This window comes from Neovison vison, chromosome 12 (genome assembly GCF_020171115.1).
Source record: "Neovison vison isolate M4711 chromosome 12, ASM_NN_V1, whole genome shotgun sequence".
Lineage (NCBI taxonomy): Eukaryota > Metazoa > Chordata > Mammalia > Carnivora > Mustelidae > Neogale > Neogale vison.
Window position 1 is genome coordinate 79,330,539 of NC_058102.1, and position 21,785 is coordinate 79,352,323.

General features: G+C 45.5%; 1 protein-coding gene across 4 annotated transcripts in view; it reads right to left on the reverse strand.

Moving 5' to 3' along the window:
* Positions 1–21,785, reverse strand: part of PRICKLE1 (prickle planar cell polarity protein 1) — a 114,420-nt gene that overhangs the window by 19,605 nt on the left and 73,030 nt on the right. The window contains exon 1 of one of the 4 annotated variants that reach the window (XM_044226998.1): positions 2,527–2,580. The exons of the other annotated variants lie outside the window; for them this stretch is intronic. The gene's annotated coding sequence lies outside the window, so the exon portion shown is untranslated. Of the gene's footprint in view, positions 1–2,526; positions 2,581–21,785 lie in introns of those variants that run through there. 4 annotated transcript variants of the gene reach the window in all.

Sequence of the window (21,785 nt, forward strand, 5' to 3'; positions counted from 1 at the left end):
AAAAGCCAGAGACCTGTAATCACCATAGGTATCAAAACTATGATAACCAAGGTTTGGATTTCATAGTAGAGACCCTGACCTGTTATCTCTTTAAAGCTTTCTCACACACACTCAAAGAGCACTCAGAGTCTGCTAAAGACAGAAGTTCAGAGCCCAATTCAGTTTTATTTACATTGAAATGAACTGCAGAGATAACTGCAAAATAAAAACACAATAAAGGTATCCAAAGGCATTGCCTAATGAAAGATTCTTTTGCTAAAAGTACTTCATACCAGCAATTAGTGGCATTAGGCCATGTGCCCCCTGGCATTTTCTGTATTTTCCAGGTAAACCTCCGTCCAACTTGTACATTTTCCAACAGCTGAGTGGCCTGTCATGTACCATCCAATTGCCAAGAAGCTATCCATTTTTCCAAGAGGAAATGTGCAACTCTGCGGGGTTTCAAAGCGTTCTAATTTCATGCACAAATACATTCCGCGACAGTAAGACAGACTGCTTAACAAAAGGAGGAAACATGATGACAAAGCATGGTCCTCTGCCAGAGGAGCGATGCTTTTGGGGTCAGGTTTTTTGGCTGTAAACCGGCCTATACAGACAAAACCCCAAACGCACGCTGGGGTGTGCGGCGGACCACGCAAGGCACTGCGCTAACGAACCAGTTATTTTCCATAACGGGGGACGCAGATATTTTCGCAAATCGTGTTCCAGTCAGGCTCCTATTGATTTTCTGAATTTCTAGTTTCAACGGCGGCCCAAGGAAACGGCAGCCAGACTTGACTCCAATGTACACACAGACTCGGGTTTCACCCCGTCACCTGTTGGCTCTTGAACAACACCCCTCTTTGTGAAACTTACAGCACTCATTTGAAACAAGTTTCCAGAGAAAACACTTCAAGAAAGTGTTTGAGAAGTCACAAGACTCGAGTTGTAAAAACAAATTCCACACATAGCCTGGTTTATACGGACACAGATTAATGTGAAATCCCGAGCTTTTTAAGAAGGGGTCGGAGGGGAGCCGGAGGGAAAGGATGCCACCCTTCTCGGGGAAAACGCGGCAGGCTAATTCTAGACAGGGCTGCGAGGGACGGCTGTCGGGGTTCCGCTGGGTCAACCCAGGCCCGCCCGCAGGAGAGAGACCTCCTTAGAGCAGCCGTCGGCGCCCCGCAAAGCCCGACCCTCCGCTCGGGCCGCAAGGGGGCGCCCTGGGCCGCGGGAGGGACCGGACCCCCGGCCCATTCCTAGACTGCCCCCCGCCGCCCCCTTCCGCACCCAGAAGCCGAGCCCCAGACCCAGCGGCTGGAAGCGAGTCCTTCCTGGGCGCCGACGCGAGGCCGCAGAGCACAGCTCCTCCCTTCCCCAGGGGGACGGTACAGTCGCCCGTGAGTCCCCTCACCCAGCTCCAGGGGAAAGCCTCGCGCCGCCTCTGCGCAGCGCCCCCTCGGAGGAAGAGCACTCGCCCCGCGGCTGGACGGCGCTACTGAACGGCCGTGTCTCCTCGTCTCCCCCAACTTCCGACGAGAAGCCCCCTCCCCGCGGGCGCACGGGGCGCACCCCCGCAGCCCTCGGCGTTCAGTCGCCGTCGCCCCGCTGCCATCAAGCCCCCGGGGCAGACAGCGGCTCCCCACCTGCGGCTGCGGGGCCGAGCGCGGCCTGCAGCCCCTCCCGGCGCCCGCCGCGGTCCGCGAATCCGCGGAACCGCTCCGCGTACCCCGGCGCGAGGTGGTTCCCGAAGGAAAAGAGGACTGGGTGCCCCCCGGGTCACCCTCACCCACCCGTTTCCGGAGACCCTAGCAGGGCGGGGACGGAGGCGCGGGTTGCGTGCGCAGGGCCCCTGGTAAACCGTGGCGGGACGTGCCACCCCCCCGGTTGGGGCTCAGCGCCTGCCCCGCCCAACGGGTGTGGGGGGGGGTTGCTGCCGGCAGCCCCCGCTCGGCCGTGATGCACCCCCATCCCACGCACACACACCCGCAACCCCCCTCAAACCCCTTTCGGTGCAACGCCGCGGTCCTCACCCGCTGCAGCCCCCTAACCAGCTGTGGGGGGCCCGGCAAAAGGTCCTTCAGCTCCCCGGAGACCCTCCGTCCCCGCCGGCGTCGCCGACTCGGCTCCCCCGTGTGTAAGTCGCCTCGTCCAGGCCACCGCATCCCCCACACCCCAGCGCTGCGTTTCTCCAGAACCATCCACCAGGGAGAAAATAGTCGCTGCGTCCCCTCTGCGCCCGGGGCCGGCGCTCTTCAAAAAGTAACCAGAGCCTGCATTTTAAAAAGTAACCATTTCGCTTCCTGCGGCTCCTACCCTCCTAGGAGCGCGGCCCACCGGCCGCCCGGCTCGCAGTCCCAGCCCCGCGGGGCACCCGGCTCCCGTCCACAGGAGGCGCCTGCCCAGCCTGATCTCGCGGCCGCCCGCTTTCCAGGAACTGTCACTGCTGACCGTGCCCCTGGCAGGTCTCCACGAGGTCCTGCGCGCACACGATTCCTCGAAAAGTTACCCACCCACTTGGCCAGCCTCGCGGCTGGAGCACCTTACCTCCGTCCGCCCGCTCCATTCCCAGGAGCCCTAGTGAGAGGAGCGGCTGAGATGCAAATACCCCAGGACGCTTATGTAAACTTCCCCCTCCCGCAGGTGCACGCGCGGGCCACAAAACGCTGGGAGAATTATGCAAGGCCACCTCTTAAAGAAATCATCTCCACTCAGCCCCATAAACATGATGTCAGCAAATGGCACGTTTAACCAAGTTCTCACTTGGAAGGGCTCATTAACATATGAATTCTCCTCTTAGGGCTTTTGCATTTCGCAGTGATTCCTACTGCTTAGAGCAGGAGGTTTATTTTTATCGGTAAATAACAGCAAAAGAAAAGGTGCCAGGTCAAGGGACACACTTAATGGAGTGCATGAATAAGCATTTTTATGAACAGGTGAACTCCATATCATTATTCAGACACAAGAACATGCCTCATACTTAAGGCTAATCTTGGTTTTGAGCTGATTCCTAGGTACACTGAGAGAAAGTGAAGTTTGGCATTAGTTATCTACAGAAAAAACCAAGAGAAGCAAAAACAGGGCCTCAAAGCTTGCCAAAAAAGAAATGATAGATCAGTACAACCAGCACCTGAGGCACCCATCTCTTCTGAACTACAGATTTCAATGTCTACAATAGCCTCCTTTGTCACAAGGTGATAAAAATGCCAAGGGAGGGGAGAGAAAAAAGACTCCATAATTAAAAATGTAAGGATTTTGTCCCTTTATAAAGTGCCATTAAATAAAAGCAACTTGAAATGGTCACCAGTTCCTCAGGCATCCTACCTTTAGGTTAAAAAAAAAAAAATCCTCCATCAGGATTCCTTGGGAGTGCTTTGTAATATATATGTTTCGACAGTATGCAACTCAACAATAGCTCATTGTAACTGTGAGTTAAAAATACACAAACAAGTTGCCATAAATGGAGCAGTTAAGTAAATAACTGGCCAGTTTCTGTTATCTCTGCCTTAAAGAGAGGAGAAGCGGCTGAGGAGAAGCTCCTTTTTTTTAAGCGATGGTTTTAAAGTGGCAGAGACAAAAATTTGTGTCTCTGCTGGTAGACTAATTCGGAAACACGGATTCAAACAACGGGATTTGTAATTCAAATAGGCTCTCTGTTGGCCAATACGGATACCGGTTTTGAAGACGGTTCCTAAACAGTTGCAAGGTAGAGCTCCCCTGGCCTTCAGACTGTGTGGGGACTTGTGGGAGGGAGGGCGGGCAGGGGGCTTTCAAGGTTACCACTTTCCTCTGTGGACCTGTGAAATTAACCATGAAGGCCTCGGTCAGATTTCCTTTTTCCTATTTCATTCTGTATGGACTTCCTCAGGAAAGTCATCCACTGAACAGTATCTAGAGGACAGAATTTGCAGGGATGGACTTAAGTAAAATCCTCAATTATGATACCATTATGATAAAGGGAGTATCAGAGGACGGATGCTGTTGGGCCAGGTGGATCCTATTAGAAATACCTTTTAAAGGAGCACAGCCAAGGCCACAGAACCCTCCCAAAGGACAAACCATAGCAACACTCATCAGTATTACAGCCATTTTAAGCATGATTCCTTGAAGGCAGTTACTTGTTTGTTACAATTTCAACAGGTACTGTCAGCTTTATTGCCTATTGTCCGTGTTTGTCTCGATGAAGCACTTTGGAGAGCGTTAAAAAGCTTTCCACTGATGTTCAATCTAAATGCAGCAGACTTTCATAGGGTCTGAAAGGCATTGTTATTGTCAAGGGTGAATTTAGGCAGGATGCGGAGCAAGGCCCCCAGCCAGCATCCTTTTGTTTCACTCAGGTGGAATATTCATTGCTTGCAGATCACACTTGAGGGGAAGCTGAGAAAGGAAGCCCAGAAATTCACAGGACTTGGCTTCCTCACCCGGTCCTGGTCTCTGCTCTCCTGCAACCTCCTCAGGAGGGGCCTTATCCAGCCCTCCTAACCCCCCAGATCACCTCTCCCTCTGGTTTGTACTACGTGTCTTCATAGCTCTTAGCTTTGCTTGACCCGATGGGTCTGTTAGTTCATGATTGCTGTCTTTCTCCTCCTCCAGAAGGCGGAGACTTTGGGGATTCTGCCATAGTCTCAGCACCTAGAATCTTCCCCGGCACATAGCAGACACACTCAATCAACATGAGTCAAATTAGCAAATGGGTTTTGGATGTTCTTCTCAGGCCCTCGTAGATACACCACACGTGGACAAGTAAGCCTGTTTCTCACCTAAAAGCATCCTGAACTGCTCCGTCCTACTGGAGACTATACTAGAAAACCAGAAAAATGCCAAGGGCAAAGAAATAAAGAGGCAGCACTTTCTCAAATGCCTGCCAGCTCTCCTGGATCTGGAAGAAAGAGATAAAATACAAAACAGAAAGCAAACCTTGGTGCTATTTCTTGGTTCTCCTGTGGTTTGTATGTGGTGACCTTGAGGTCTTTTCCTTGCCTCTGTTTTTTTCATTTGTAAAAGAGACCTGCTTTTTAGTTTTTAAGGGTAAGAGTTGCTCTTGGTCTCAGACATTGGGAAGAATTTGTATGTAAATACCAGGACTCTAGGAGGAGTCTATTTAAGTGATCGGCTGTCTTGGAGTTTCTGAACAGAAGAAAGAGATCAAGGGCTCTAACGTTCAAGTGACACCTCAGTGAATAAATCGGACGGTCAGTTGCAATAATAACGTTAAGCTTCCCTCTTCAGGTGCAGCACAGTCTAGGACAGTAGTTTGGCTGCTCTGACTATACAGACAGGTAACCAGAAGAATCTCAAAATACACCTGTATGTAGTATATAATCTCTAATGAAAAGAACTTTTAAAAAAAATCACGAATTTATACTGATAGACAGTAGAGTGGACAATAACCTGCAGCATCCTACATCTTGTCTGGATTTAGAAAAAAAAATGAGATCCAGAGGAATAATCATAATTCATTATGCTTGTTACCAGATTTGTTACCACGGAAGGGCTACATAAAATGGTTTCTTTTTCTTGTTCATTTTAAACATTGCTGTTGAACCTCAGATTGGGCAATACACCCCAGTGGGTTCCTGCACACCTGCAAGTTCTAGTTACCCTGAGCTGAGCCGGTAGCACCCCAGGGAAGGGCCCCGAGGCAGATGCCGGTTCTTCCTAGAGTTCCCAGGCATTACGTGTTTATAACAGGGTTACTTTTCTAGGCCTCCAATTACTTTCTTCGCCCTTTGATTACATTTAAAGCAATGTGATTAGAGAGCACTGGTTCTTTAACATTTTCTGCACCCAGTCCCTCCTTAGATTTACTACTTCAGTCCTCTCAGCTGTCTGTGCCCTCCCCCACCCATACGGGCCTCCGGGAGTGACCTGACTCCTCCCAGCGAAGTACCCAGAGGCTCGGGGCTCGCAGGGAGGAGACTGACCCGTCTGTTCTTTGTCAATCACGCTCGCCCTGACATTGGGATACATCACTTCTCTAAGGTATCCGTTTTCTTAGTTTCTAAAAGTGCTAGTGTTTTGGGCGAGGTCAGCGGTTAGAATCCTTTTTTTTTTTTAACTCAAGAATCTCAGGGTAGGGGACGCCTGGGTGGCTCAGTGGGTTAAGCCGCTGCCTTCGGCTCAGGTCATGATCTCAGGGTCCTGGAATCGAGTCCCGCATCGGGCTCTCTGCTCAGCAGGGAGCCTGCTTCCCTCTCTCTCTCTCTGCCTCTCTGCCTACTTGTGATCTGTCTCTGTCAAATAAATAAATAAAATCTTTAAAAAAAAAAAAAGAATCTCAGGGTAGGAACAGATGAAGGGAAGCTGCTTTGTTGCAGCTCTGGGTTGGCTTCTTCCCAAACACCGCCCCCCAAACCCCCCCCCCGCAATACCTTTTCTACCCTCACCCCCCACCCCCCATTCATTCAGGTCGATCCCTCAGGCTTCCTCACCTCAAAGTAGTGCTCCTGGAGGCTCCACCAGTTCTAGTATTTTCTGAGCCTCTTAAAACTCAGTAGCTGGCTAGGACACGAATGCCAGATAGGCGTTTCCAGTTAAGATGTCTTGAGTCTATAGTCCAAGCCGGAGGGGGAGCACTGGGAGTCAGGTGCTTTCGTTTCCCTCTTGCCCAGGGCTATAACTTCTAGTAAACACCAGCAGCTGTCTTCGCCCACCCCAGTCCTCCCAGCTTTTCTGGAATACCACTTCACACCCCGGGAAGTGTTTGTTATTTTTCATGGACAGATAATTACACTAATATTCAAGCACCGTGACTTAAGTTCTTCACCTTTCTCTACTTCTGTGGTTTAATATGCACATTCTTAAGACTTCACTACTGAAAAACTACCAAAATGTTATGGAATAAAGAATAAATCTTCCAATAATTATTGAGAGATCTACACAATAATTATTGAGAGATCTAATAGTATCCAAGATATATTAAGATTCAAAACCCAATATATAGTATGATCACATTGTTAGAATAATACATAAGCTAGTATATGACTAGCAAAACTATTTAGAAGAATATAAATACTAAACCTAAATATATTTTCTTTTTTTAAATTTTATTTATTTATCTGACAGAGAGCACAAGCAGGGGGAGAGGCAGAGGGAGAAGCCTGCTCCCTGCTGAGCAGAGAGCCTGACGCAGGGCTCAATCCCAGGACCCAAGGATCATGACCCAAGCCAAAGGCAGGCAGATGCTTAACTGACTGACCCACCCAGGTGCCCCCGTTAATATGTTTTCTAGGGGAAGGCAGATTATAGGAAACAGTCACTTTTTAATTTATATTTGTAAAATAAATGTATTTTCATATCATTTATACCTTTTTTCTATTTATAATGATCAGATAAAATTTCTACAGTTTAAGAAACAATTAAGAGAATACACTATAATATCAATATGAGGAAGAAAATTTCAGAGGTAGAAGGTGATGCTCCTGATTTAATTAATAGTTGACATGGAAAAATACATGAACACATAATTCCTCTCCCTGTATCTTCCTCTCAGTCTTGAACTTTAATAGTAAAATCTTCACTGCATTTATTTCTAGTGCTTTGGGAAGGGGTATACCAGTCCCACATTTGCAAGGAGTCAGATGTATTAGCTCGGGAGATGCTCGAGCTGATATTCACTGATTATCACTTGATTATCCCTGATTATTCACTTGATTCACTGATATTCTTTCGTTGATTCCAAAAATACGTGTTGAAGGGCAGCATTGTTAGACCTAGACCTTCCCCTTAAGGTAAGGAGTTCATATTGAAAATTTCACTTTCTATTTATATCTTAGTTTATTTCCAAAAGGCTCAGAAAAATATACAAGATGAGTGGGGAAAGTAATTTCATTTTTCAAAATACATAAACCATGATACATTATGATTCTACTACAGTAGAGGCATGGTTAAAATTATAATCCAGGAATAAGGAAATGCTGATCAATCAATTCTGGCTAGGAGGTAAAGATCAGGGAAGTGGGCAGGTGGGAGAAGTTTTGATCCGGGGCTTTAAGGATTAGAAGAACTTGATCACAGTAATTCTTGGAGTAGCGCTGGGTGGAAAACAGGACTGAGCCAATCAAACTTGAGAAGAGTGAGCAGCTCTTTGTAAACTATGATAAATGTGACAGAAGGACAGGAAGATAGAAGGGAGGGGCTGGAGACTGTGCCCAAAGGAAGGCAGGACCTCTACGCTACTCTGGGGGCTACGGAAACCACCTAAGTTAAAGCAGGGAAGAGAGACATGATTGTATCTATGGCCTAATTAGAGGGAGGGCAGAGTGCTGTGCAGAGAAACTAAATGGAAAGAGCTTAGAAGCTGCCTCAGTATTCGAGGGCAGAGAAGACAAGACAGTGAGTCTGAGGGTGAAGGAACTGGACTTGTGGCCGCCCAGTGTCTCTGCTGGAGGTCAGGGTGGCAGATGGGGTGAGAACCTTCCTAAGTGAATCAGCGTTCCCATAGTTCACTTGAAAGACAACCAAAAGTTTAGCCCTGATGTAAGCTTTAACTTGAGATAGCAAAAACTTCTCATGGCCCAGGGGAGACCAAGGATTTACATTTTTCTTTCTTTCTTTTTTTTTTTTAATCTCCACATCCAACATGGGGTTGTAACTCATGACCCAGAGATCAAGAGTCACAGGCTCTACCAGTCCAGCCAGCCAGCCGCCCAGGGTTTTCCTTCCTTCCTCCTTCCCTCCCTTCCTTCCTTTGTTTATTTGAGGGTGGTGGAGAGAGGGAGAGAAGCAGACTCCCCAATGAACCCAATCCCACAGGAGCTGGATGTTCAACCGACTGAGCCACCCAGGTGCCCCAGGATTTACATTTCAAGGCTCATCCTTTATCTTCCTGTTGATATTCACCTTTTAAACATAGTACTTACATCCTCTACTGTGAAAGAGCTCAGGGTCCATGCCTGTGAAAGGATCAGGAACGTGATTTTCAGGCTGGAAGAACTACCCAGCCACTACTACAGAGGTCAAGATGGCACTGAAAATCACCTTGGTATGGGAAGTCGGGGTCTTCAATCTAGTCGTTCGTGCTTTATACAGAACATCTCAATAATAGGTATTGCTTTGTCTTAAACTTTAAAATTGCGGAGTGTTGGCTGCTTTATTTCATGAACTACATGTGCAAAGCTATTTTGCTCACCTGTGTATTTTCTTACACTCTTTAAATGCTCCACCACCTAAAACGGTTGACCCTCCACAAGGGAGAAAGCGGACCAACAAAGGCATGCCAGCTTTTAACACCGTTACTGTGTGCTGTAAGCAATCAAGGTGTTCCTAGAGAGGTGTCAGCAAAGAATTAGCTCAAGCAGCCAGAAGCCTCTTGCCGAAAAGAAAAAGGTCAGCAAAGCTTTCCATAACATTTCTTTATCTTATCTGAGATCCCAAGTCCCTTTCTGCAGCCGTGGGAATTTAAACGAGGTGATTTGTAGAGGAGACTGGTTGGCAAGCTTTAATTAGACCGTGCCAGGGACAGGATCTGCATTTCAAATTGTTCTATTGGTCCCGAATCACATAGTTCTAGATGAGTAACTGTCTTTTATTACAAGTTACTTTTAGTATCTCCTTTCTCCTTTACGCTTGCAGCTGTGGTCTCTTCAACACTGAGTTTACACTGAATCGTGGAGGGGCGAAGGCCAGGGAGCCTGTCTGTGCTCTTCAGTGATAGATACACAGTCCTGGTGTATTAGACACTTTGCTTGGTACATAAGGGATTCTCAGTAAATATTTGTGGAGTGTCTTGTGCACATTGGATTCTCCACAGAACCTGACACAGACCTTGTACATACTAAGTATCCTTTTTCTATCTCAACGATCAGGATGTTGTTTTCATTTTTATTTAGATTTTTTAAAAAGTGTGTCAACTGATTTGAGGTTAAATTTTCCAGTTTCAGTATTTTTTTTTAATTTTTTAAAAGATTATTTATTTTTTTATTTTGACAGAGAGGGACCACAAGTAGGCAGAGAGGCAGGCAGAGGGAGAAAGGGGGAAGCAGGCTCCCCACCGAGCAGGGAGCCCGATATGTGGCTCGATCCTAGGACCCCGGGATCATGTCTCGAGCTGAAGGCAGAGGCTTTAACCCACTGAGCCACCCAGGCGCCCCATCCAGTTTCAATATTTAAAGTAGACTCATGACATTTATCACTTAGGTCATTTATTCTTTTTGGCTTCTGAGATTGGACAGGAAAGAACTGGCTCACTTGAAATCTCCTTGGAAAACTCAAATTTCTAATCCTGTGCTCCACCTACCTCCAAACCGATGTCCTACCTCCTTGTCTCTTCCCAGTCCCCCCATGGCCACCAATACTCCAAGTAAGCTGCAAAGCAATCAGCCCAACGTCTCCACTCGGGTGCCCTCCTTCCTGCCTACCCTAATTTGGACACTTACAGATTTTTGTGTCTTTAAAGCTTTTCTGGTTGACTCTGTCCCTCCTCCTTCTGTGGCTACAACCCCACCCCTCTACCCCCTGGCGGGGGCAGGTACCACACAGCCCGACTCACCCCTCCCCATCTTCTCATCTCTTGACCACCATGGATGTGACTGGGTTCATTCTTCTCTGAATTCCCTTCCTCATAGTTTGCCCAATACCTTCCTGAATTCTTTGTGGCGAGAGCCCTCCGTTTGAAGCCCCTGTTGAGTCCCCCAGCACTATCACCACTACCGGAACTACCTCACCTTGGGCTCTCTGACTGGGGGTTTCCAACCCTACCAGGCTGTTTCCTGACGCTTTGCCCTATCTAGCCACTCACTTTGATCTGCCCGGCCAACTGACTTCAGGAGCTCATTTGGGTTGGGTCCTGGGACTGCTCTTCCCTGAGGCCCCAGTACACCAAGGTTTTCTACACTGTGTGTCCCTTGATCCCGAACCCTCCATTAGTCCTAAGACTCCCAGCTTATTCAGGCTGGTCCCTCCACCCAAATCACAGCTTCTTGTCTTTCTCCACCAGAGATTCTACTCACTGGAGTGATGTAATTCTCCTCTCAGGTGCACACAGCTTTTGAAGGAACCCAGAGGCTTTCCTTTTCACTCAGTGGCTACTCCAGTAAGGATGGACTACAGTCACTATTTTGGTTAATATAGCATATGGAAGAGAGAGATTTTTGAGGAACAGACCTGCTGGTGATTCTGGCTCCAGGAAAGAGCTTTCCCCAATGCTTCCATTCTCCTTCTGCCAAGCCCATCCCAAACAGTCCAGGGAAAACAGTCATGGTGGGTTGCTGGATTAACAGAGGTCATGACAAACAGGATAGCCTCTCCCAAATTGTCAGAATTTTGAGTCTGGTAATCCCATTTCTAGATGAGAGGCTTCTGGAGAGCAGCGTCTGCCCCCTTCTTTTATGTCACAGAACAGAGCATAGTACAGACGACTTGCTGGGGTGGATATTGGTTTAAGTAAAGTTAATTTTGGCCAGGTGCAGAAAGAGGGGCTCCAGGAGCAGACCCCTCTCCAGTCAGATGCAGAAGCACCACAGCCCTGAGTGGCCTGGGCTGCGGTCCCATGGCTGGATCCAACACCCATGCACACTGCTTCACACCCCAACCTTTAAGACACAATCAAATCATTAACAGCATGCCGTGGACCACGCCGAAGAGGAATTTTTAAGACACAAAAATCAATGTAAAGTGATAGGCAATCTGTAACGTCAGCCTTGGGGTGTGCAGAGTGATGAAACCGGAAGTTAGGTTAGTCGGAGACAAAACACAATCCCAGGCAAAGGTATGATTGGCTGATAGAGAAAGAGAAGAAAACCGGGAATGTCAAAGGAAAAGATGGGTGTGTTCTCCCCCAAGATGATCACGGTGAAGAAGCTGTTTGTCAGGGATGAAACTGAGGTCTCGGTGGAACTGGAGGCTGCAAACAGCCTAAACCCACTTTAGGAAAAGAGAGTCGTGCCTTCTAGCATTTCACTGAGCACCTGGTATAGGGTCTGCCTTTCGGTGAATTCGGTTAGCTTCAAGACCGTGGTGGAATCTGGGTAGAATGAGGAGTCAAGTATGAGAACTGTATGTCATCTGTATGTGTATATCAGACACATACAATGATGTGACTACATTTTCTGTGATTATATATGGGGAAGAACATCATCATGATAAATGAACCTCATTATTATTATTATCCTTATAGCAGCTGTAACAAGAGCACTCATTTTGCTGGGCACTGTGCTAAATCCTGTACCAGTATCTTTTTAAAAATCCTTGCAACAGCATCCGATAGATCTCAGATTCTTCATGTTACAAAACAGAAAAGTAAGGCAACCTGCCCTCAATCCCTCAGATCCTCAGAGAGTTAGTACAAGAGCCTGGATTCAAAACCTGGTCTGACCTCAAACCCGATCGTCTTAAACCATTCTGTTATTTGTTTTTTTAAAGCAGCGCTTCTTAGAAATAGCAAAATAAAACGCTTTGTTTTCCCCAGCTTGTCCCCCAGCAACATCATCAGAAAGGAGGAAGAAAATTGTAGAAGTTTTAAGTACCATGCTATTCTGGGGAGAAATGAAGCCATAACTGCCAGTCCAAGGAGAGCTCAATGAACGTCTTAGCTTTGCTGGTCCCTAGGACCAAAGAGTTGTGTGCCTCAAAAGAGGGAGAATCCCCCAGCCCCCAACCTTGGAGATCATCAGACAAAGGAGACCATCAGCTTTTTGAAGCAGTTCACTACGCCATTTTAATTTCTACAGATATAACGTCATCTTATTGTCCACGTACAACAAAACTGGCCTGTTTCTGAAGATCATCCCCATAACAGCGGCTCTGTTGCCCTATCAGTCACCACCAGTCCCAGGGCGTACTAAGCTCTCATGCAAATGAGGTTTTCATTCTCGGATGGGCTCAGCAGCCCCACCATCACCCCCTCCACTTAAAGGCAGATGATGCTGGAACGAAGAACAAGCCACAAGAATGGTTCAGTTTCTAAGTCGGTGGGTGACACAGCATCCTCAAGGCAACGGCACTGAAGTAAAGCGGCCATTAATCAACTTGTCAGACAAAACTGATTACACTGCAACTCCCAGAACCATAATACATTATGATATGTATGTATGTGTGTGTATTTTTTTTAAAGACCTTATTTATTTATTTGAGAGAGAGAGACAGACAGAGCAAGCAGGGGGGAGGGGCAGAGGGAGAAGGAGAAGCAGACTTCAGGCTGAGCAGGGAGCCTGATGCGGGGCTCGATCCCAGGAGCCTGATGCGGGGCTCGATCCCAAGACCCTGGGATCATGTCCTGAGCCAAAGGCAGACACTTAGCCAACTGAGCCACCCAAGCACCCCAATTTTTTTTTTTTTTCCACTAAGGTCCTTCAGTTCAGTTGCAGCAAATGAAAAATGAAGACCATAGAATTATTAATCTGTCTGGCAGCATTTCTGGGTGATTCTAATTTCCAATATGTCCCCCAACAAGGATTTCTTGCAGAGAAGCCCAGATAATAGGAGACGATTAGGACTCATATTACATCACAGAGGTCTGTAAAGACAATCTGCTTCCTTCTGAGGGGCAAACATTTTTACTTCACTCAAATGCTAGTTCCGGTTTCAGAATGCGGACTGCCTTGTGGCCTATGTAATAAGCCAAATCACATTCCCCTTCCCCACCATTTCTGAATCTTTCGCTTCCGTTTCAATCGATTCCAACAAGGAATCTTTGAAATCTAGGAATCTTTGAAATGCTTCTCTCTTCCTTTTGGAAAAGTACATTTGAAAGGGAGAGCAATTCAGTGAGGATTGAAAGGATCATAGAAGATAGTTTTATGAAATAGCATGTTCTTAAGACTGGAAGAGTCAAACGTTTTTTGGAAAGAATCCCGTGACAGGGTTAGACAACCTCTTCAAGTGGAGCCAAGATGACAAAGATGGAAGAGGAGGGCACATTCTAGTGTGAGCGACACTTACGAACATTTCCTTGTCTTTCCAAGAAACTCTAAAATGACTTTCAAACATGCTACTGTCTGATCCCTAGGAAGACCTTTTATGAAGTGCACCCTTTTTTTTTTTTTTTTTTTTTTTGCACAATCAGGCATATTAAAATCTACGAAAAATGCCACTCTGTTTCCTCATGCTTAATTAAGAAAGTTCTTAGGGAGGATAAATATGAGGATGGCATACATAAATATTTGGAATTCTTGAAAGTCTGTAATAGGAACATCTCGGCATTATGATTTTGATGCTGCGTAATACAATTTATTTTACAGTAGAATTATAAGGGGAAGAAAGAATTCCAGATGACCACTAGTGCACTAGCTAGACTGCACATTTTCTGGGCATTGTAAGGATACTATTCATTGTTACCATCAACACTGCCAGGAGAAATTAGGAGAGAGTGAGCTGGGGGTTCTGCCGCATTAGTCCCAGAACTCTGCCTACAGGTAGGGCAGCCACCACCGTCACTGGGTAGATTCCTGGTGGCAGTCTCTGTTTTGAGGAACCAACAATTCCTTTACAGACTGGTCTGGAAATGAGTGAGTGGACATATACAGTTTTGTAAATTTTTCCCCAGATTGTCTCACATCCTAGATAGTTCTTAAAGGCAAAATATAGGGACTGCTTCACCATGGTTCTTAAAAAGTATGATTTTAAAAACATTATTTGCCTCTCTGCTCCTTTCTATTCCCAACTATCAGGGACCTACATTGTGCACTGGAATGTATTTTTAGGGCAAATGGGGGAAAAGGGCCAAGTTTCAGATGTCTCTTTTCTCTATTTCTTTCCTTCCCTGTAAGGTTTTCTTTATGGACCTTTAGTCTTCGGTTTCCATAACCTCCTAATGTAAAACAGGCTAAGAAGAGCAATGAATGTAACAAACCACATGTTGCTTTTGCCTTTTCTCTTTCTTTCTTTTTTTTTCTTTTTTTGGAGGAGGGAAAAAATCCAGCTTCCAAGAAGAGTATGCAACTTAGCAGTTAACTGAAATTAAAGATGTTTTAAAGATCTCTTAACCCCAGTCTTGGCCATCTTGTAATATTTTAAAATATAAACTGGAAACATATGATTACGATAAACTCTGAAGCAAACAGAAGATGTTAAGACCATGGACAATAGTTTACAAGATTTCGGTTTAATGAGGCAATCTGATAAGAGACATGATGGAAAATTAACTTGAAGGATTTCACTGTGAAATCCACACTAGTACATTCTGAACCCTGGATTAACAATCTATATCTGGGCTTCCACAGACGTGCATAAATTATTCAAAAATTTTATGGCTCAATTCAGCTGTCAAAGAGAAGAGCCTTTTGACAACACTTCACACCTGTTACTTATCTAGTAAAGTCCTGGGCTGAGCTATTCCCACCTGGGATGAGCATGTCCAGACTTCCCTCACACTCATTTTCCACAGGGGACAGATTCTTTGGAGTGTTGGGTAGTAAAGAAATTAAGACACACTAAAACCCCTGGAATTTTCCCCAACCGATGATCACAATGCAGATCTTAATGACTGAGAAAGGAGAACAGGCCTTAACAATAGCATCACAAGAGATGGTCTGTTCACGGCTCTTTCATGAGGCGCTGACATACAGAACAAAATAGTAAGAGCCCCTGACTTCATTACCTGTTCTGAGGAAAGGACTAGACAACTAAAAATAAATTAAAAGTAACGGAAATCGTGCAAGCTCATTTTTCTTCTGGGTTTTATACTCATAGGAAATGTGAAAGCCTGGAATCAAAACATATCAGAATATTCCCAGCTTCCGGGTAAATCTCAGCTGTGGGCATCTCCGATTGACCCCAACAACGTCTTCATATCTTCCCTCAACTCACTGAATAAAGAGAAGAAGGCTAGGTTCCTACAACCGGCACAAATCCCTCTCCAGGGACCTCCCATCACCTACCTGCTTGTAATTCAAAAGGGAGTTCTGGTTAACGATGTGACACAGGGGATTCTTGGGGAAGAAGAGGTTTGAGACACACATCTAGTTTAAATTCTGAGTCCATGGCAAAAAACCAGAAACAAAACCCCACTTCCTAGCAAAAATCACACGTGGATTTTAGAAGTCCCCAAACTAATCCCACTGAAATATCAGTTCTGTTGATGGTTTTCCATAAAGGGAAAGGAGATGTAAAGAAAAGTGGGGTCTAAGGAAAAGTCTACATCATACAAGATGACGGTACTTAAAAAGCAAGGGATGGCAGTACTTGAACGCAGGTTTCTGAAAACAGAGCCAGGATCAGCTCAGAGGCACGTCTCCTGGACAGGAGTCCTGGGAGTGGTGCCAGGAGAGCAAACCTCTCGTTCAGGGAAATTTGGTGGGCAGAGTGGGAAAACCACTCTGTAATAATTCAAGTGTCTTTAAGGAGAATATCCTGACGAGGAACAAAAGGGTACCTGCCTCCAAAAAAGCACACTGAGTGGGCAGAAACATGAACAGTCACTCTGGAACAGATTCCACAGACGGGTGCTTCCCCCATTGGGGGGCATCCGAGCTGGGCAGGGACGTGAGGGAGAGGGAGCTATGCGGATGAGACCTGGACTGTGTGGAAAATACTGAATGAGGTTTGGATTCGTGAGGACTTTAGGGCTGCAAATAACGGAAACCAAACTGATTTGAGGAGGCAGAGGGTGGGGAGGGGTAGTTTACTGGAAGGATACAGAAGTGTCTCAGAAAGCACACGGCAGGAATGTGGCTGAGCCTCTGAAAGTGGCCCCGGTTCAGAAATGGAGTCCCTCAGATGTCTAAACAATATTCTTCCCCGTTTTCTTTCTCTGCTTCTTTCTGGTTAACCCTTAAGTGCCTGCAAAACAGAACCCGGTGGCTCCTCGGTTTATGGGTTAAAAAACGGCCACCTCCCAAGCTTTGGGGTGAGAAGTCAACATGACTGCATGACTGCCAAGGGTCCACCCCAACCGTGTATGCATGGGGACAGATGGATTTGGATTTGGGTGTGTGTGTTTTGTAGGCTGCAGGCCAGTAATTCCTAGTGAAGGTGGGACTGTCTTGTCCTGCCCGGATACTCCAAAACTGTCTATTCAATGGACTAAAAATCCTGCTTGTAGAATGGGGCAAGAGCGCTTGTATTAGATATTATGGATGGGAATTAGGTTATCCGCACCACTGGTGGTGGAACAGCAACTGATACCGAGCTGGCTGGCGACCTTCTGCAAAGCCTTACAGTGTACACAGCAGGGCACCTGGGGGCCTCAACTGGTTAAGTGGCTGACTCTGGATTTTGGCTGAGGTCATGATTTTGGGGTTGTGAGATCAAGCCAGCATGGGGCTCTGCATTGGGTGTGGAGCCTGTTTAGGATTCTCTCTCTCTTGGGGCGCCTGGGTGGCTCAGTGGGTTAAGCCGCTGCCTTCGGCTCAGGTCATGATCTCAGGGTCCTGGGATCGAGTCCCGCATCGGGCTCTCTGCTCAGCAGGGAGCCTGCTTCTTCCTCTCTCTCTGCCTGCCTCTCTGCCTACTTGTGATCTCTCTCTGTGAAATAAATAAATAAAATCTAAAAAAAAAAAAAAGACTCTCTCTCTCTCTCCCTCTGACCCTTCCTACCCAGCTTGGGTGCTCTCTCTTTCTCTCTCTCTCAAAAGAATATTTTAAAAAAATATACAGATGCCTGGACCACAGAGCCCTATGAATTTTGATTCAGTAAGTCAGAGTTAGGGGCCAGAAATCTGCTTTTCGTACTGTCTCCCTAGGTAATTGCAATTTGTAACTAGGTTAGGAACCACTGAACTATAGGACACCACTTTGGTTAGCTAGCTTTCCTGAGATAACGGTAAATTTGTGGAATGAGAATGAAGAGCTACTTTAAGTTTTCATTGAATAGTCAACAGAAGATTCTAGTTGGGCCCCATAAGGTCTTTGGTACTGCCCGGGAAGCAGTCGTGGGGACGAGTGAGCCTCAGATCTCTTTCACGAAAAGTTCTGAAAGGATAAATGCCATTTTAGGGATGTGACCCACTTCAGTTAAGATGTCTTTTTTTAAGTGAAAGTTAACTTCTCTTTGATTATATTAAGGGCAACTATTCTTTTGGTGTGGCTGTGCTGCTGGTTTTAATCCACAGAGCCTTTGAAAACTATGGTTTCTCATGAGTATTTAAAACCATGAGAAATGTAAAGCCATTCCACATTCTAATATTTTTTTTGAAGATTTATTTATTTATTGGAGAGAGACAGAGACAGAGATAGTGAGAGAGGCAGGAGCAGGGAGGCGAGGAAGAAGCAGGCTCCCCACTGAGCAGGGAGCCCGATGCAGGACTTGATCCTGGGACTCTGGGATCTATGACCTGAGCCAAAGGCAGTCGCTTAACCAACTGAGCCACCCAGGTGCCCCCACATCTAATATTTAAACCCAGTATTTTGAGGAAATGCAACACTTAATTTTGATTATGCATAGATTTTGTATTTTCAGCACATTGTCTATACATGAACTGCACTTTCCAGAAGCTTTTGAGAAACGCTGTTCCCACTGATGTAAATTCACTGTTGTCCACCGGTTAACTGCTTTATTGCATGGGAGAATTTTCGGCAGCTATTATTATATTATGGTAAGGAAGACTTCAGGAGGAACTAACATCCCTTCCCCATCACACCACATCACATCAGCGAAGGTTGTGTCTGGCTGGGCTGAGCGGGAAGCGGAATGTCAATGATGCTGACGGGTATTTTGAAAGCCAGCACATCTGCGTTGATTTAATGCGGAGAAAGAGAAGATGACTACGGCTAGTCACGTGATAGATGGTACATAAGCTTATCGCCAGGCTGAATCGCAGTATTGACAGTATTACTTTTTCCTCATTAGCCAGAGAACACGGTAACTACATATTTGAGGATACACAGTAGGATTAGATTACAATTCCTGTTCCCGTGTGATTTTTACCAGGGTATGAAATGCAATTATGTCAATCTCTTTGAATTAATCCATCCATTTGTCACTTTGGGGTTTTATAAAAGTTAACTGTATAAACAAATGAAAGTGAAGGTATGTTTTAATGATGATTGAGAACACTTTTTACAATTTAAAAAAAAACATTAAATGATAATAGTCCTTCTTTTGTACTGGATATAGTGGAAAAAGAAAAGTTTGGAGAATGTGGCTCTGAGGGAGGGAAAAGGAAAGAGGGAAGGGGGTGGAATGCTGGCCCTGGACTAAGTATTTTTATAAAGGATCCTCCACACTCATACTGCTTAAGGGCACTATGAAGTTTATTATATGGCAATAATCTTAGCACAACATATTTTCCTGTTAGAATATCCTGTACCATTACCTTGAACTTTTTTGGCTTAAAACTGAAGTATGTCTGAACATTATGTGTAATGTAATTCCCACAAATGAGCTTCTGTTTGGGGGGAAAAAAAAGTCAAGTGGTAATAAATCTGTAATCCTTACTACAGTTTTCAGGATAACCTTTATTGGTCTGGGCTCAACAGTTTTAGATGTAGGTATATAACATATGCCAAATTAGAAATGTGAAATCCGTCAATGGATCTCATTGATACAGACTGGTTGCATAAATAGCTTTATTCTTCAGAGCTTTATGTATTTATTTTTTAGAAAGCTATTATAAATAGCTTTACTGTTTGTTGTTTGTTTAAAAGAAAAACAACAGGGAGAGAAATTTGTTCTAGGTTAAACAACTGGGAATTATCTTAGAGTTGTCTGCCTTCAAACACAATTGGGCAGAGACGTACCCTAGCATTAGAAAAGGAAAAGGATTATTCAGAGGGGGACTGGGTGCACTTTCAGGGCCCTAGGGAGGCTATGGCACTCCACTCTTGAGTCTGGGATGGAAAGGAGCACAGGGCTTGTCACCGTACTCCTGCCTCTGCTGACAACTGCTTGGAAGACCTTGACCCCTCTGGGCCTCAGTTCTCAGCCACAAAATGGTAGATGATCTCTGAGGTCTTTTGACTGTGATATCCTGTAATTCTCTGCTTTCCTTCATTTAGAAAAGCTAAGAATGGAGGTCAGCTGTATACACAGGAGGCCATTTTAAACCAAGAGGCTATTTTAAAATTCACTGCTACACCTCAGAGGGGTGAAGTAAAAGCAATTGCACTCACTCCCTTTGAAGGCAGAAGGCTGCTGGCGGTGGCTGTCGCTCTCACCGAGAAGACCACAGACAGAGACGGACCTGGAAGTCTGAGAAGCCACATCAACCCTTTTTTGTCTCTTCGGGGTTTAGAAAGTATATAGAACTTCAAATCAAAGTTCCCAGTCATGTACCCTAAATTCTCTAACTCATCTGCAACTCCTTAGTCTGAAATGGAAAATTCTATTTTGGGAAACTGTCTAGAGACGCATTTAGGCTAACATGAAGGAAAAGATGGAAAGCAAACTTGAACATAAAACATGGAAACTCTCACAGAACCAATGAAAAAGGAAAGTGAAATTCTTTCTTTAAAGCACACACCAGAATAAAGTTCTAAGGGACTCAAAAAGAATGTTCCCACAGCACCTGTCACTTTCCTACTATATTCTGTTCACCCCTTAATTATTTGCGCAATGTCTGTGGTCTCTTTTGGGCTGGAAGACTTCTGAGGTTGGAGACTATGACTGCTTTGCTCAGTCCTATACCCGGGAATTAGCCCAACATCTGCCAGGCAGAAAAGGATGGATGAAGGTTTGTTGAGTGGCTGAATGGCTGAATGGTGAATGCAATTAATTTTACGAGAATATCCAAGATGTGGAACACTGAGGACATTAGAATGTCAATTAAAAAATGACCAACATTTGTTCTATTTTTTTCTGCTTCCCCTTCTACCAATGACCTTTCCTAAGAAATAACTCATGCCTTTCGGTTTGAAAGATAATCAGAATCATTTTTCATTGGAAAGCATAACTTTTTCTTGAAAAATTCTCAAACTGGGTTTCATCTGTATTTCGTTCCTGGTGTAACTAATTTTTTAAATGGTAAACAAATGAATCCCCGGAATCGACGCTGTTTTCCCAAAAATCTGTATTGAGGTGGATCCTTGCAAGGCCCGCATTTCTGTAAGAAAAGGGTCCATAGCCTGTGTCCTATGTCACCGTGTCATTGCCCAAGAACCTAAAAAACCTTTCCTTACGTGTCTAGCAATGACACTAACCTGCTCCGTTAAGAGCGCTAAGAAAAAGTTGTGTGATAAAAATGCCAGGGCCTGCTTATCTGAAAGGATCCTTCCTAGTTCAAAGGGTCAGTTTCACACCAGGGTCCCAAGTCTTATCAGCTGGCTCCTCAGAGCCTTGCCATTGTAGAACAAAGGAAGCCTCCGACGGGCATGACAATGGTACCATCACCAGATGCTTCAAAAGCAGCAGGCACTGCACAGGGGATGCTCTGAGTTTGCCCCTCACTGGGATGTTTACACACACGTTCCAACAGCTCATCGCACAACAAAGGCCAGGCAGCATAGTCAAGGGCACTGTGCTTGCAGGATACTCAAGGACTCTCTGTCTTCACCAATAAAGCCAGGGGAAATCTTCAGTTCAAGCACCATTTACTCCATACACTGTGTTCTCAAAAGACAAGGGTCTCATCACCAGGGTTAGGTGGCGGGGGTGGGGTAGTGAGGTGGGGGATGCATTTCAGCTTCAGGGGTTGTGTCCTCAGCACACAGTTAGAAAAAGAGACAGGCAAAGAAAGAAATATGCCCACAGATAACCCAGAATAATCTTCAGGTGTCCATGTGGATTTTGCAGGTGGTGATAAAAATCAGATTAAGAGATACTGGCTTGCAAGATGCAAAGGGAAAGTCTGCAGTTGTGAGGTTAACAGAAAGAAGAATTTCTTGAATTCCCTCTGAGGGTCTGGCCTTGTGGGGGAGGCTCTGACCTGTTGGCTTTGTTTGTCTGACTTCCCTGAAAATTAGAAACAAATGCCTATTTTCCCAAATCAGGGTCC